The sequence below is a fragment of the Pogonomyrmex barbatus genome, unplaced genomic scaffold (assembly GCF_055798465.1).
Source record: "Pogonomyrmex barbatus isolate J1 unplaced genomic scaffold, ASM5579846v1 scaffold4, whole genome shotgun sequence".
Taxonomy (NCBI): domain Eukaryota; kingdom Metazoa; phylum Arthropoda; class Insecta; order Hymenoptera; family Formicidae; genus Pogonomyrmex; species Pogonomyrmex barbatus.
Window position 1 is genome coordinate 4,911,449 of NW_028297138.1, and position 15,469 is coordinate 4,926,917.

The window sequence follows — 15,469 nt, forward strand, 5'->3', positions numbered from 1 at the left end:
GAGCGCGGCGGTGGCGACGGGCGCGGCGGTGGCGACGGGCGCGGCGGCGTTGGCGGCGGTGGCGCCCCGCCCCCCTCTGGTGTCATATCCACGCGCCCTGTCCAATTTTTTATATCATCTTCGTTATTTATCTTTTCGTAATTATTTATCACGGTGCTGAAGGCATCAATCGTCGATTCAATCGCACGCTGTTTACGTTTAATGGCACTGGGTCGCCCAACACGCGCCATCTCTCCCCTTCCCCCCTCCCCGGAGCTCCTCGGTTGCGCACAGTTCCCCCCGCACCCCCCTCAACGCTTCTGAGTTAGAATCGGTGTAGTATACCTACTATTATATTTTTAACTTTTCTGAATGTATTTTGTTTGTAAATTTGCTTGTGCTTTATTGTGAGTTATTTGTATATATGTTTATGACAAATTATTTTTAGTTAAATTAGTTTTTTTTTGATAGATATAATTAATATATTATAATTTTATTTTAGTCATGCGATGTCAGCTGACCATTTTTTTATATAATAGGTATTTTTTATAATAATTAAATAATAGAAATGTTATGATTTACAAATATATCAATATGTTACATTTACATATTAATAAATTTCTTAATTATATTTGCAAAATATGTTTATTTTATAATTGTAATGCGAATGCATATCTATCACGCGTAATTCTTAGGACGCGCTCTCTTAGGAGCCCCGAGTACATCTTTGCGCACGCACAGTACAATTATAAAATAAATTTGTTTGCAATTAAGAAATTTATTAATTTGTAAACGTAAAAATTAATATATTTGTAAAGTACAAATAATTTTCTATTAATTACACTTTATCTGTATCACAAAATCTGTTTATTACTAAACTATTATAATTAAAACTATTATAATTTTTGTCACAAATGTTAAATGTTAATAGAGATAGAAGGCCGCAGCACATAAAAGCAGTAAGACTTAAAAAAGATTGATTTATAATGACTGTAATCCGTTAACTTATGTCGGAATTGTAAAAAATTGGCCAATCACAATTGAATGTGAGAAGAATAATCGATTCTGATTGAATTTTTTACAGATCAGACAAAAGTTAACGATTATGGCCAGCATAAATCAGTACTATTTAAGCTTTTTTATGTGTCCCGCTCCTTATAATCAATCACAAACGGTTTACAAACAAAATACACTCAAGTTAATAGTAGCCAAGCATCGCTGATTTTGGTAACTTTTGAATATGTTGTAGCAAGATGAAACAGAAACACATATTTTTTATATGTGCCCATATGGTCGTTAAGGGAATGAAACACTTTTTTGAAAAAAAAAATTTCGAAAAAATGACATTTTCGAAAAATCTGATTGCACTATTAAAATTAACATGTATAACGTACATTAAAAGTCATAAAACTTTTTTTATATCTTTTACTATTTCTCTTTTACTATTACTGTATTCGCTTAGAAATATAAAAGACCAATTTTTTCAAGGTTTGACACTTGACTAGTGTTATTTATCGAAAAAGTTAGATATAATTAAATTTAAATTTTATTTAATTTTTATTAAATTTAATTTCTGTCGGCTGTTTCATATAGGTTACGACATAGTGAAACGGACTGAAACCTAAAATAAACTCATAAATATACATAATTAATTAATTAAATAATTTTTTATTAAATTATTCTAATTTAATATTAATTTAACGATGATAATATTTATTTTTTAAATGATATAATGAGAGTCTGAGTTGCGGTTTTTATCAGAATTTATCTCAGAATGGATTTTTCTATTTTTTGGCGCGCAAGCGGCGCGTCAGGACGAGATCCAATATCCCACATTGTCAATTGGCCAGTTGCATACTAGAATCTTCTGATTGGTTAACTGTGCTGGTTGCCTTAAGTCGCAGTATCGCGCGATGTATGCATCAGGCTTAACGAGAATACTTCAAAGTTAAAGAGTTATTTACATCCACTATCTGAGGTAAGTATAAATTTTTCATATAACAGTTAATTTGATAATATTAATTTTATCTTTTTTGGATTTAGCTCGACGTCGTTTAAACCGTTGGGTTTAACCATTAACGTAAAACTCAATGTGAAATCTGTGGTTAAAGCTATGAAAGCGAAAAAAGAAGTAATCTACATATTCTTATAAATAAATAATTTTTTTTCTCTAAAATTCGCAATGTGTAAATGCATGTTGCGTTTGTTTCTTTCACTTTTATAGTTTCAAGCACGGATTTCATATCCTCCTCAGAAACTTGTCACTTATTTTTTTTTCAACACTTAAAACAATGCTAATTGCAATGCTTTCGAATTCACGTACGTCTTATAGTTACAAAATAGTGCTCTTGTCTCTTATAGATTACTTTTTTCATTAAATATTCTTTGATCATATATACAATATTCAATAATATGTATGAATATATATGAATATCAAATTATCCGTATTGTAAGAATTAGACGACTGTAAGCGGTCATGAAAGAGATTCGGAATATAAACAGCTAACAGAGAGGAGCCGTCGTGGTCGTGCAGACTAAGTGTCGGATTGGTAGACGAGGGATCCCGAGTTCAAATCCAGTCGGTCTCCGTTAATTTTTCCGAATCTAATAGATATCTTTCAATCTCAGAAGTGGGATTCAGCCCATGTTACCTCAGAGAGAATACAGTCTATGTTACCTAACAGGGAGAATTCAGTCAATTTTGTGTGTGTCGTTTATGTGTTGTTCGAAATGAACCAAGTCGGGGAGTTAAAATACTCCAATGTCGTGTCGATCGTTCAAATGTGAACGGAAAAAGTCGAGGAGTAAAAGTACTCCAATGTCGATCGTTCAAAAAAAAAAAGTGAACGAATTCGGGAGCAGAAGCTCCAAGTTTCGGATAAAATTCCGGTAGATGAAGACTCGGTACATTCGGGACGAATGTAATGCCAGAATGGCCGAACTGTAAGAATTAGACGTAAGTGGTCATGAAAGAGATTCGAAATATAAACAGCTAACAGAGAGGAGCCGTCGTGGTCGTGCAGACTAAGTGTCGGATTGGTAGACGAGGGATCCCGAGCTCAAATCCAGTCGGTCTCCGTTAATTTTTCCGAATCTAATAGATATCTTTCAGTATATACAAAAGAAATGAACGGATATTTTTCATTGAACATCCTCACTGAATTTTTTATTTGATCAAAATGATCGTAAATATTCCTTGTAACTTTTTGAAAAGATCTTTTCTCTTTTCGGAAAAAAATTATTTTTTCTCAGTGTAGAATTTTGCACTAATCTATAATTTTTAAATTATTTTTATTTTAAATTTTTCATTAATAAAAATTTAATTATTTTAATTTTTAATTATTTTTATTTTAAATATTTTATTTTAATTTTTTTAGCCAATTGTAAAATAATTTAATTTGGAAAAAATATTTATCTTTTTTATTCTAAAACTAATTAAAACTAAATATCTTAAATATTTTGTCTTTTATTTCTTGTATAATAATAATTTTTAGCATATTTATTTACATAGAATCTCAAGATTCTCGCCTTTTTTAAAAGAACTTTTTTATTCTAATCCACTCATTAAGGAGAGAATGGGGTAGAATGAAAAGGAAGGAAAGATTAAATAGACATACTTAGAAAATGAATAAAAATTTTTCTTTGTATTATTCATATATGCTTAAATAAAAAAAAATACTTGATTTTTTTATGTTAAGGTGTCCATTTTGCAGTTTTTATTTTATGCAAACATTAATTTAGTATATTTCTACCATAACAGTGAATATTTTTTTCTGCGTATTGTAATGATAATTTTGCAATATTTTTCATGCTGATTATTTTCTATCTTCTATCGTACAGATTTAACAAATTATACTGTCGTTAATTGCATGTGGATCTTCTATGCATTTTTCTCATTAACTTATTGATTATTTTCTTCAAGATTTGATTTTATTGTTCAATCTAACGTTGCTGCAAGAGTTCTTTAACTTTCTTTTCATTCCTTTTTTCACATTTTAATTTGTAATACTGAAGACATGTTTAATTTTTATCAATATTATTGGCTATAATTTTATACTTTTAATGGATATTATCGTTTCATTTTTAACTCAGAATAAAAAATGCTTCTTTGTTTAAATCAATTCTCATTAATTTAGACTCACGATTTATTTTATCAAGATCCAATTAAAACATTAGTTTCGTTAATTATCTGCAAAGACAATTGGTGAACAAAATTAATGTGTTTGTTTAATTTTATATATATATATATATATATATATTATATTTTCATACTTCACACAATTTTATTCTTAATTCACAGGTCAGATTGCTGAGATAATTGCAACAGACAAAGTAATAATTTGTTGCAAGTATTATATTTATCTTATTTTTATTTATTGAATATATATAATTGCTTTTCAATAGATTTTTGATATATTATTTTTTCGAATTACTTGCAAGCACATAATTTAATTCTTACATTAATACATAATTTCATTAATATTCCTTTTAAGTTTTCATTATTCATTATTCATTATTTACATATTATTGAATTTAAATTGATTAAAGAAACTTGTGTTTTTTTTTTGTTTAGATTTTTCCATTTCAGATTTCATTTATTCTTTTTCGAGTTATTTTTTTATTTCCTTCCTTTTACTTCATCGATGTGTTGCGTTTGGCGAACAGGCATAGTCGCAAGCCTTATCATTTACTGTCTGCAGTTCATCGTCGTCGTTTGGAAAAATTAGAGAGAGCTGTGCGTAATGAATGTCTACAACAGAATTTAGATATTGCTAATATTAGAATTGATTCAGATTTCGTCGATGAAGGTCAAATTCTTAAGGAATGCAGTCAGATAAAAAAAAGATGAAACTTTTGTACCTTCTGATGCATCAGCTGAGGACATGCAATTTGTCTTTAATGAGGCATTAAGTTCTTCAGATGTTGCTGAATCCATTTTAGATTGTGATAGATTTTGCGATAGATTTTGAGCCTCAAAATACTATTCTATCAAAATACTATAATCTATTGATAATTTTCAAGAATATCTTGTTGAAGTTTTCGTACGCAGTAATATGTCTTATACGCAAATAAATGCTCTTTTACAAGTTGTTCGAACACATTCTTGTTTGTTCACGTTGCCAAGGATTGTAGAAAGCTTTTGAAAACCCTACGGATCGTGCATCCTACATTTAACATTGGAGGTGAATATCTCCATTTAAAATTTGAGGCAGGAATTCTTTCCATTCTTCAACAAACCTATCCGGAACTAATTCCACTTGATACTTTGATGGTAGATTTTAGCATTGATGGTGCCATACTGGATGGACAAAATTCAAATATGGCCGATACAAATTAAGATTGCAAATATTCTTCAAAATAAATCTACAATTGTAGGCATTTGGCGAGATTCATTGAAACCAACTAACGCGAAGGAATTATTTCAATCTTTTGTGGATGAAGTTCGAGATGTATTAAATCGTGGAGGAATTGATTTTTATAATCAACAAAAACTGATTAAATTGAGGTGTTTTATAGCTGATTCTCCTGCGTGGACTTTTGTTTTAGGTCATAAAGGTCACGGTAGTCTATTTCCGTATTCGAAATGTTGGATTCGGGGAAGTCGACTTTGTCATGGAATAATCGCTTATCATGATATTCAACATAGGCCGCGTATAAATGAAGAGTACAGACATCATTGATGGAGAACATTAGATTTTGATTTTGCTTTGCTTTCTTTAGGGATGGGGTTGGTAATCCAAACGGTCTTCGACTACATGCACACAGTTTGTCTTGGTGTCGTTCCCAAAATAAATAACGTTCTTGTCGATGGTAAATGTAATCCAAATTTAAAACTTTCAGTCAGATCACTTAAATTATGACGAAACGTTTGCAGCAAGTTAAAAATTACTGTTCTAAGGAATTTTTGCGAAAACCGCAATTAATGAAAAAATATGGAGGATTTAAGGTCACGGAAAATCGCCAACTTCTGTATACTGCCCCAATTATTTATTACGGACTCGTAAAGCCTGTTATGTACAAACATTTTCTTCTATTACATTTCATTATTCGAGTTCTAGTCAGTTCTTCCTTAACGGAAGACCGTCTTGATTTTGCACAAACAGCATTAAATATTTTTGTAAATAGAGCAGAAGATATATATGATCCAGAATTTCTTTCATAGATTATTCATTGTCTTTTACATCTCGTAGATGACGTGAGACGCTTTGGCTCATTGAATGAATTGTCTATGAAAATAATATGATATATTATTTTCACAATGCTTGCCGCAAGCTTCATCAACATTTGCAGCAAATCGTAAATAGGCGATATGAAAAGTTTCAAATTACACAAAATATTGTAAATGTAACTGAGGAAGTGATGCGTTCCAATAGGCCCTGGGTTAATTCTGTACTTTTTGATGCTTCATTAGGTATATAGTCAGTATCAGTTTCAGATCTTAGATACAGGAAAATTTCGTTTATCGATAAAGGATCAGGATAACATGATAATGTTACAAAATTCAAAGGTTTGTCTTACTGAGAGTATATTTTCTCGCACAATCATTATCAGTTGGCGGTTAAAGAGTTTCGCAGAGTTGAAGATTTTTTCGAAGTTGATTTGCCGTCAGTAGGTTTCGATGTCCTTTATTATCTGATGAAGTTATTATTATAGATCTTAGTAAAGTGCGAAATAAGTGTTTCCACATACTTTATTGGCACACTGAAGACCATATAGATCCTATTATTGATGTTTGGATAGTTGCAGTCATTCTACATATTATAGATTAAGATAGCTTTCATTGCGTGAATTTTCTTTAAGACTTTCCACATAAGCTATTCCGTAACGCGTAATATTACGTACGTAAAATATTGATACTAATACTGATAAACCTGTACATGAACTTGAATTTCAGTCAAAGCACAGACAAAAAAGGTACATAATATCAGTTATGATTTTCTTTGTACGTTAATTAAAGTTATATGTACGGGTTTAGTTTATAATCAGTATAAGCAATGTTATGCATTACGGAAGAATTCTCGTGAAGGGCCTAATTTTTGTTAAGATGAGTCAACGAGGACGAGGAAGAGGAAAAGAAGCGGACGAGACATTCAAAGCATTGCAATTGCTAGATATTGAAAAATATTCATATAAAGATATTGAAAAATATTCATATAAAAAACACATACAAGGACATATGACCACACCCAAGACTACACAAAATCAAACAGCACCATTATCACAATATTCATAACATTCACAATCATCAGCATCATCTTTACATGTTCCATCATCATCATCATCATCATGTAAAGAATCATATAAATACATGTTCTCTTCATCAGCACCATTAAAACATAAACTTATCTTATCACACTCACCTTCAGTAGCCACTCAATTATTTGCACGAAACATTCCTTCAACATCAAAACAACCACTACAACACAAACAAACATTATCACGTTCACCTTCACCATTCAAACAATCATTTACACAAAATATTTATCCATCATCAAAACCATCACATCATAAACGAACAACACTATTATAACATAAACCCATCTTATCACACTCACCTTCAGCCACTCAATCATTCACACATGACATTTATCCATCATCAAAAAACTACCATTACAATGCAGACAACATTATCACAAATATTCATCCATCATCAAATATATCACAACATAAACAAATAGCATCAGCATCTACAAAACGTAATCGCCTATCACCAAGCAGACAAAGACAAGAAGAAGGATGGACAAAAGAGAACATCCCATGATATAATGCGGTCTTTAAAGTAAGTTTCAAAAATACAAAAAAGTTTCAAATGATACAACAAAGCTAGTCGTTGCACGAATAAAGACATTAAATTTTATTTCAAAATGATCATGAATCAACTACGTCGTATGGAAAAACGACAAATTTCTATTAAAAATAAAACCGAGTAAGAATTAATAATTTATTATACTTAAATTAAGTTTTAATTTCATAATTTCATGTTTTCTTGCAGTGAAAATGCGAAAACCATTAAACGATTATTGCGACAGTAGTGAAAAGACCAGTCAAACCACCAGGAATTCTATTTACAACTGTAGACGATTTCTTAGCCTTCGAAAAAGTTGATGATGAAATTTATAATAATTTAGTAATAATTTTTTTTTAATATAAATATTATCTTATCTAAATATTTACAGTAATTCGATTTACTAAAAATTTTGTATTAGGTGGAGTACTTTATTTACCTTGGACGGGCTAATCCAATTGATTGCGCTGCAGAATATTTTCGCAATGTATTTTCAGAAGATGAGAAGATTTCATCATATCTCATCTTAAATGGAAAAAATGGGACAGGGGGATATAAACTGTGAGGCAGTCGCTTCGCACATGCATGTCAAGATTTGTAAAAAATATCAATGTTAATTATATTCTGTATTGATTACATTTACACGTCAAACTTAATTGAGTTTAGTAACATTCTGAGATTTCTAGCTTCGTGGACACAAAGCTTAAAGAATGGAATGGCTGTTATTGATCAGTCTTAGAATAACGGATGTTATTAATTAAGGGACGTAAACATAATCATTAAATACATGACGATAACTAACAAAGGTGTTTCTTGTCGATTTTTCCAGATGCCATAAACTCTAACAAACATTTTTCCAATCCCAACAATGTCGAATTCCACGAAGCACTGGAAAAAACTCTGAAAAGTCTCAAAATCAGGAAATGGCATTATAATAAAAAACGACAATTATAAAACGAAGAAGTCGACCAAAATCTACCAAATCGACGCTGGCGATTAGACAATGAAGATGAGATCTGTATTTTTTTCTTCTTACTAATTGTACTAATTCAGAATTTATCTTCTTCCAATGTGAAGGGAAAAAAGATAAACTCTGAACTAATATCAGTTTAGCTAAAAAGATTTATGATCTACAGGAAACTACAGGATTCAAAGACATGGAGGAAATCGAACACGGCGACAAACTGAAAAACACGGAGGAAACTGAGGAGACCGACGAAATGGATATTCAGTTCTTGTAAGAAAATTTTTTATTTTTCTAGAAATTTTATAAATTTAACAAATTTTTATTTTTTTCAGAGAGGACAACAACATCAAGAATACTCAGTACATGGGTAAAGAGGACACTGACAAAACTGAGGACAATATGGACGACGACAAGATTCAGAAGGAGATGACACAGAACGAAAATTTGCAGATACTACAAGAGAGGGAAGAAAGTACGGATTATTTATGGTAAATTTTGTATTTTCTAGTATTTTGGAAAAGCAATATTACTTACGCTTGGATGTGCTTCACAGAGAACGGCGGGGCCGTTATCGCTCTTAATTCATTTGCTTTCTGTTTCAGGTATGCAATATAGAGAGGCAAACTGTTTGGTTGTGCCTCACAGAAAAAGGCGGGGATGGGGCTCTTTTCATACACAGTAAACACAAAGTAACAGTAATAAAATATCAATGTTATAACTTCTTACTTAAATATGTAACAATACAATATTCTGTATGCAACAGTTAAATTGTTAAATGAAAAATATAACATTGATGTTTTATAACTGTTACTTTGTGTTTACTGGATAATTTTTTTATAATTTGTAATTTAATTAATTTGTTAATCATAATTTTACATTTAAATTATAAATAATAATAATAAATAAAATAATAATAATTAATAGTAATAATAATTACTATAAGTAATAATATAGTAGTAGTATAGTAGTATAGTAGTATAGTAATACTATACTATATTATTACTATAAGTAATAATATAGTATAGTATTACTATAGTAATAATAATAAGTAATAGTAATAATAATAATAATTAATAATATGTAAGAATTAAATGACTATAAGCGGTCATGAAAGAGATTCGGAATATGAACAGCTAACAGAGAGAGGAGTCGTCGCAGTCGTGCAGATTAAGTGTTTTGGTAGTAAGCGAGGGATCCTGAGTTCAAATCCAGTCAGTCTTTGTTTATTTTTCCGAATCTAATAAATATCTTTCAAATATAATAATAACAATTAATAGTAATAATAATAATAATTATTATTATTAATTATTATTTTATTTATTATTAATTATAATTTAAATTTAAAATTATGATTAATAAATTAATGTGACAATTGATTAATTATAAATTATAAATTAATATTTAAAATTATAAATATAATAATAATTATTATTATTATATTTATAATTAATATTAATTTATAATTAATTAGGATGACACCCGTTTGATCACGTCCTGATTGACCACTAGCCATTTACAGGGGCTGGCGCCTAGAATTTTTTCACTATTCAAGCGTTGAGTGGCTAATGGTCAAAACGTGATCAAATGGGTGTCACCCTTTAATTATCACATTAATTAACAAATCAATTATCTATTATTGTAAGATATTTATTATTTCCGATTTTAAAATTTGAATAAAGTTAACGGCTCGTCAGGAATTGGTGTCCGTTTAATTTAAATAATGTCCATTGGTTCGAAGCGCGCACAAAGAGAAGTCGTCATGTGGTGGATAATGGAATAGGAAAATAAGAAGGGATGTGCGTCACGACGGGGTCCGACCACGAACCAGTCGTGAAAACTCGTAATTATTTTGCGAAAAAATACCACCTCAACCAGGAATCGAATCTGGGTCTCCTGCTTACTGGACAGGCATCTTATCCTTTCGACTACCGAGGCATGTGATGATATTTATCGCAATAATGTGTTTAGAACAACACGTCAACAATACAATGACACACATATACGTATTACAATATACATATATATATATGTATATTTTTTCGAATCCCCACGATCGGTACTCCAGAGCGATGTTGGTCTCTCACTCGATGGATGCAGATCGGACTGCAGTAGCGACACCCTCCAACGCCATTGGCAAATATACAAATAATTCTCCTGGAGCACGACAGATTGCATCAAGCATGTTCAGAAAGAGAGAAAAAGGAAAGAGAAGAATAACGGCAGCTTCGCATAGCCCAGATCAGTTCAAAGAGAGAGAAAGAAAAGGAAAGAACAACGGGAGCTTCGCATAGCTCAGATCAGTTCAAGAGAGAGAGAGAGAGAGAGAGAGAGAGAGAGAGAGAGAGAGAGAGAGAGAGAGAGGAAAGGGAAGAACAACGGAAGCCTCGCATAGTTCAGACCAGTTCAGAGAGAGAGAAAGAGAGAGAGAAAGGAAAAAGAAGAATAACGGCAGCTTCGCATAGCCCAGATCAGTTCAAAGAGAAAGAAAAGAGGAGGACAACGGGAACTTCGCATAGCTCAGATCAGTTCAAAGAGAGAGAAAGAAAAGGGAAGAACAACGGGAGCTTTGCATAGCTCAGATCAGTTCAAAGAGAGAAAAAGAAAAGAGAAGAACAATGGGAGTTTCGCATAGCTCAGACAAGTTCAAAGAGAGAGAGAGAAAAGAAAGGGAAGAACAACGGGAACTTTGCATAGCTCAGATCAATTTAATGCGAGAGAAAGAAAAGAGAAGAAGAACAAAATTAGAGTGTCATAGAGCAGAGAAAAAAATAAAAATCTGAAATTTATAATTGATTGATAATTAATGAATGTGAAGAACTCTCTGTTGAGCTGGGGTGGTTATCTCGAAAGAATGAGTCTTGACTTTTCTTCAGAAAGTAGGAATTTTCATGCATTGAGTCGAAAGGTTCAAATGGTTAGTTGGATGGAAGTGACACTAATAAAAAATTACTTAATAATGCTGCTGCAGTTCGGAAGCAACCCTATTTACATGGGATGATCAGAGTCTGAATCTTGGTTGAGGAGCAAGGGCGATGGCAGAAACTCTGAGATATGTGTGAGTGTGGGTGTGTGGAGGGGGTAGGATATTTACATTAGATATCTCTTTCGCCTTTGCTTGGCACGTGCCAAGGTGATAGTATTCGGACTTGCGACGGCTAACTCGGGACTAATAATAATAATAATAATAATTCTTTGCATATTCTATTTAAGATCCTTTTAAATTTCTTTTAAAATTAAGTATCATAATAGTCAGAGCGGTTGCAAATCTTTCTCTTGTTTCTTGAAATTCAATATAATTCCGTATCTTATCAATGGAAGAAAAAATCAATATTCTTATATAAAGAAATTATATTATTCGGTTTTTGGAAAGAAAATAATCGTGGAGTCCACTCGGACGTAACAAGAGATTAAGAATTCAAGGAACATTTATGATTAACTCGATGTACTGTTTTGATATTAATTGAAGAATTAGAATTATCAGGATATATTCCTTCACATTGTTTTGACGTAAGGCCAATATCAGCAAAACTAAGTTTTTTACTTTTTTTATGGTATATTATAACACAGAATCACTACAAACTTTATCTGGCAGATTTAATGTTTCAATCTCTTTTATTTTTCGGATTCTTCGACGGGTTGTAGCTTGGCTTTTAACAAAACTAGATGTGGTTATTAAATGGCCAGAAGAAAATCAAATTACGATTACATGCGAAAAATTTAGCACAAAACGAGGAATTCATAATGTTTTAGGCATAGATAGTACTCATATTCAAATTATAAAACCTACTTCCAACGAAGTAGCATGGAATTATTGTAATAGAAAAAAATTTTTTTCTATCAATTTACAAGCTGTTGTAGATGCAGATATGCGTTTTACTAATATATATTGCGGTGAACCCGGTTCTCTGCACGATGCATGCGTATTTAGAAGATCACTTTTATATGAAACAGCTACTGAAAATAAAAATATACTATCAAAAAATAAAAGTATACTTTCCTAATCAGACATTTTTGTTAGATGATTCGGCATATCCGTGCTTATCATGGCTTGTTCTACCTTTTCGAAATAATGGAAATCTGACACCTCAACAAATAGAATTTTATACATTCATCGACACGGATAATCACTGAAAAAGCATTTGGACAATTGAAAGGACGCTTTTAACGTATAAAATTTTTTACAGAATTGTGATATGACTCTCATTACTAATATAGTGATTGCATTACATACCCAGTCAGCAAAATATTAGCAGAATGTCGGCAAACTGGCAACAAATTTAAGGGGATCCTAAAGTGACGGGAATTACCGACACATTACAGTGCACCAAAGAACTTTTTATTGGCTTGACAGATTGCAAAATTCTTTCAGGCAATTAAAATATGCACAAAAAGAATATGCGGAATAATCGATTTAACAAGTAAATAAGAAAAAAAATTAAAAACTTCATGTAATTTTAGCTCGTACAGCTGTTACATCAGATTTTCATTTCCTTAATACAAAAATTCTACAGCTCATATATACAAAACGAGTACGTTTCGCACTTCGGACTAGATGAATAAACAATATTATATTTTTGGATTTATGATTGAAAGCTTAGAAAAAAAGTTTGAGACTTGAACAGATTGTGTATGATTTTACGCTGTTATGATTTTATATATATATATATATATATATATATATATGCTTGGCGCAGATATAAAATAATAAGTAGAGCAGTAATTGTAGTTGACAGATCTTGCAATAAATGGCGTTGCAAAGGAAAGGTAAAAACAAACGATCTATGGGATCGATAAAACGTTCAATAAGCTTGTTAGAATAAAGTGAATTTAATTTTTTATCGAAATCCATCCCGCACTTCTTTTTTGTGCTATGTTTCAATTGCACAAAAGGATTTTGTAATCTGTAAAGCCAATTCAAAGATGCCGGTTGTAATGTGTCGATAATCCCGTCAATATTTTCAATAAAAACAGTCAACATATAATTTGTGTTTTTACTTTAGCTATATATATATATATATATATATATATATATATATATATATATATTATATATATAAATTCCTATTTTATATATATAAGTTTTAATCTCGTATGGACAAAATGATATAGTTCCGCAGTTTGAATTACTTTAAAGAAACACTGAGCTTGTAAAATTACAATCTGAAACCTAACGTATAATTACACACCACATACACACACACACACACACACACACACACACACACACACACACACACACAAGCCAGGCACGTACATGTGCGCTCGGCGCTCGGCACGTCTGGTTGGCCGAAGAGAATAGAAATCATCCTACTCTCTCGCACCTATGTGCTGTGAGTAAAGAATAGGAATATCGTTGTACTCTCTCGCGCTCTCGATGCGTATGAGAAGGAAATAGAAATATTATCGTATTCTTTCGCGCTCCATGCACTGATCGTCGAGCGTCTCTGACGTTACCTGATCACCGCTCGTTATTGTTGATATATAAGTATGAATTAAAAAGAGTAAGCAGATATGAAAATAATGTATGAAAAAATTCAAAAATTGTTATATGTTTTACTTGTCATACTCATAATGACCTGTTATATAATTTTATAAAATTATAATAACTGAAGAGTCTAATAAATGAGTGAGAATAAGTACGAAATTATTTTCTTATTACAATCTTATTGTATATATTTCGACTCTTAGATATGGAAAATTTATATTTCAGATAATTAATTATAAATTTAACAAATTGCACATATTTTTGCTTATATCAAACAAAAAGAAGAGAGAGAAAGAAGAAATAATATAATTTGATTATTTCATTTATCGTTCAATAAATGTCTTGTCGAATTTGTAAGTAATTACTCAAAACTGTGAATTTCTTGAAGATTTTCGAAACATATATTATATATTTATACTAAGAAAATAATTTCATAGCATTCTTATTTATTACACAATTATAATTTTTATACATAAAATTATATACAATTATATATAACGATTTTCGTTTCTCTTCATGCATTGTTAATGTCTGTTTATTCTTTTTAATTCTTTCGCTATACTACGTTAGCAATAATGAACGATAATCAGAAGACGCTGGACCATCGGTGCATACTGCGCGAAAGAGTACGATAATATTTCTATTTCCTTCTCATACGCGTCGCGAGCGCGAGAGAGTACAACGATATTCCTATTCTCTACTCATGGCGCTTCGGTGCGAGAGAGTAGGATGATATTTCTATTCTCTTCGGCCAACCCAACATTGCCGAACGCCGAGTGCACATGTGTACATGTCTCGTCTTTTGTGTGCGTGCCTCGCACACGTGAACCCGCTGCGATATGGTCAAAACAATTAGAATCGAGACAGAGCGTGACACGAAGTTACGTGCTCGGAAGAAAGCGCTCTTTTCATAACTATTTTATTCACAATTATATTCTTATAATTAGTGCTATGGTGAAAAGTATTTCGTCAATGTCAATGTCAGAAGCGTCTATTTGGATGGTACTGATAAAAATTATAATCAAAAACGTCTGACGGTACTTGCAAAACGAATGCCAAAAGCGTCAATTCTGGCAGTACTGGTTATTACAAATAAATAATTTGTAAATAATCAGAAAGACAAGAAAAAAAATATCAATTGCATTTTCATGAAAATAAAGAAGTCCATTCTATATTTCATATTACAGTATGATTCGAATAATAAAAATCAGAAGTGTTTATTTGGATGGTACTGATAAAAATTATAATCAGA

General features: G+C 31.3%; 1 long non-coding RNA gene and 2 pseudogenes across 2 annotated transcripts; all 3 read left to right on the forward strand.

The window, feature by feature from the left end:
• Positions 1–4,982: 4,982 nt before the first annotated feature.
• Positions 4,983–6,223, forward strand: LOC148935733 (uncharacterized; annotated as a pseudogene).
• A 756-nt stretch (positions 6,224–6,979) lies between these two features.
• On the forward strand, positions 6,980–8,720 carry LOC148935734 (uncharacterized; annotated as a pseudogene). Its single transcript, XR_016140101.1, has 5 exons — positions 6,980–7,736; positions 7,804–7,906; positions 7,973–8,107; positions 8,187–8,362; positions 8,572–8,720. The product of XR_016140101.1 is annotated as an uncharacterized LOC148935734 (transcript).
• Positions 8,721–8,750: 30 nt separating this feature from the next.
• LOC148935735 (uncharacterized) lies at positions 8,751–12,168 on the forward strand. Its single transcript, XR_016140157.1, has 3 exons — positions 8,751–9,002; positions 9,065–9,220; positions 9,335–12,168. It is a non-coding gene; the product is annotated as an uncharacterized LOC148935735 (long non-coding RNA).
• The last annotated feature ends 3,301 nt before the right edge of the window (positions 12,169–15,469 follow it).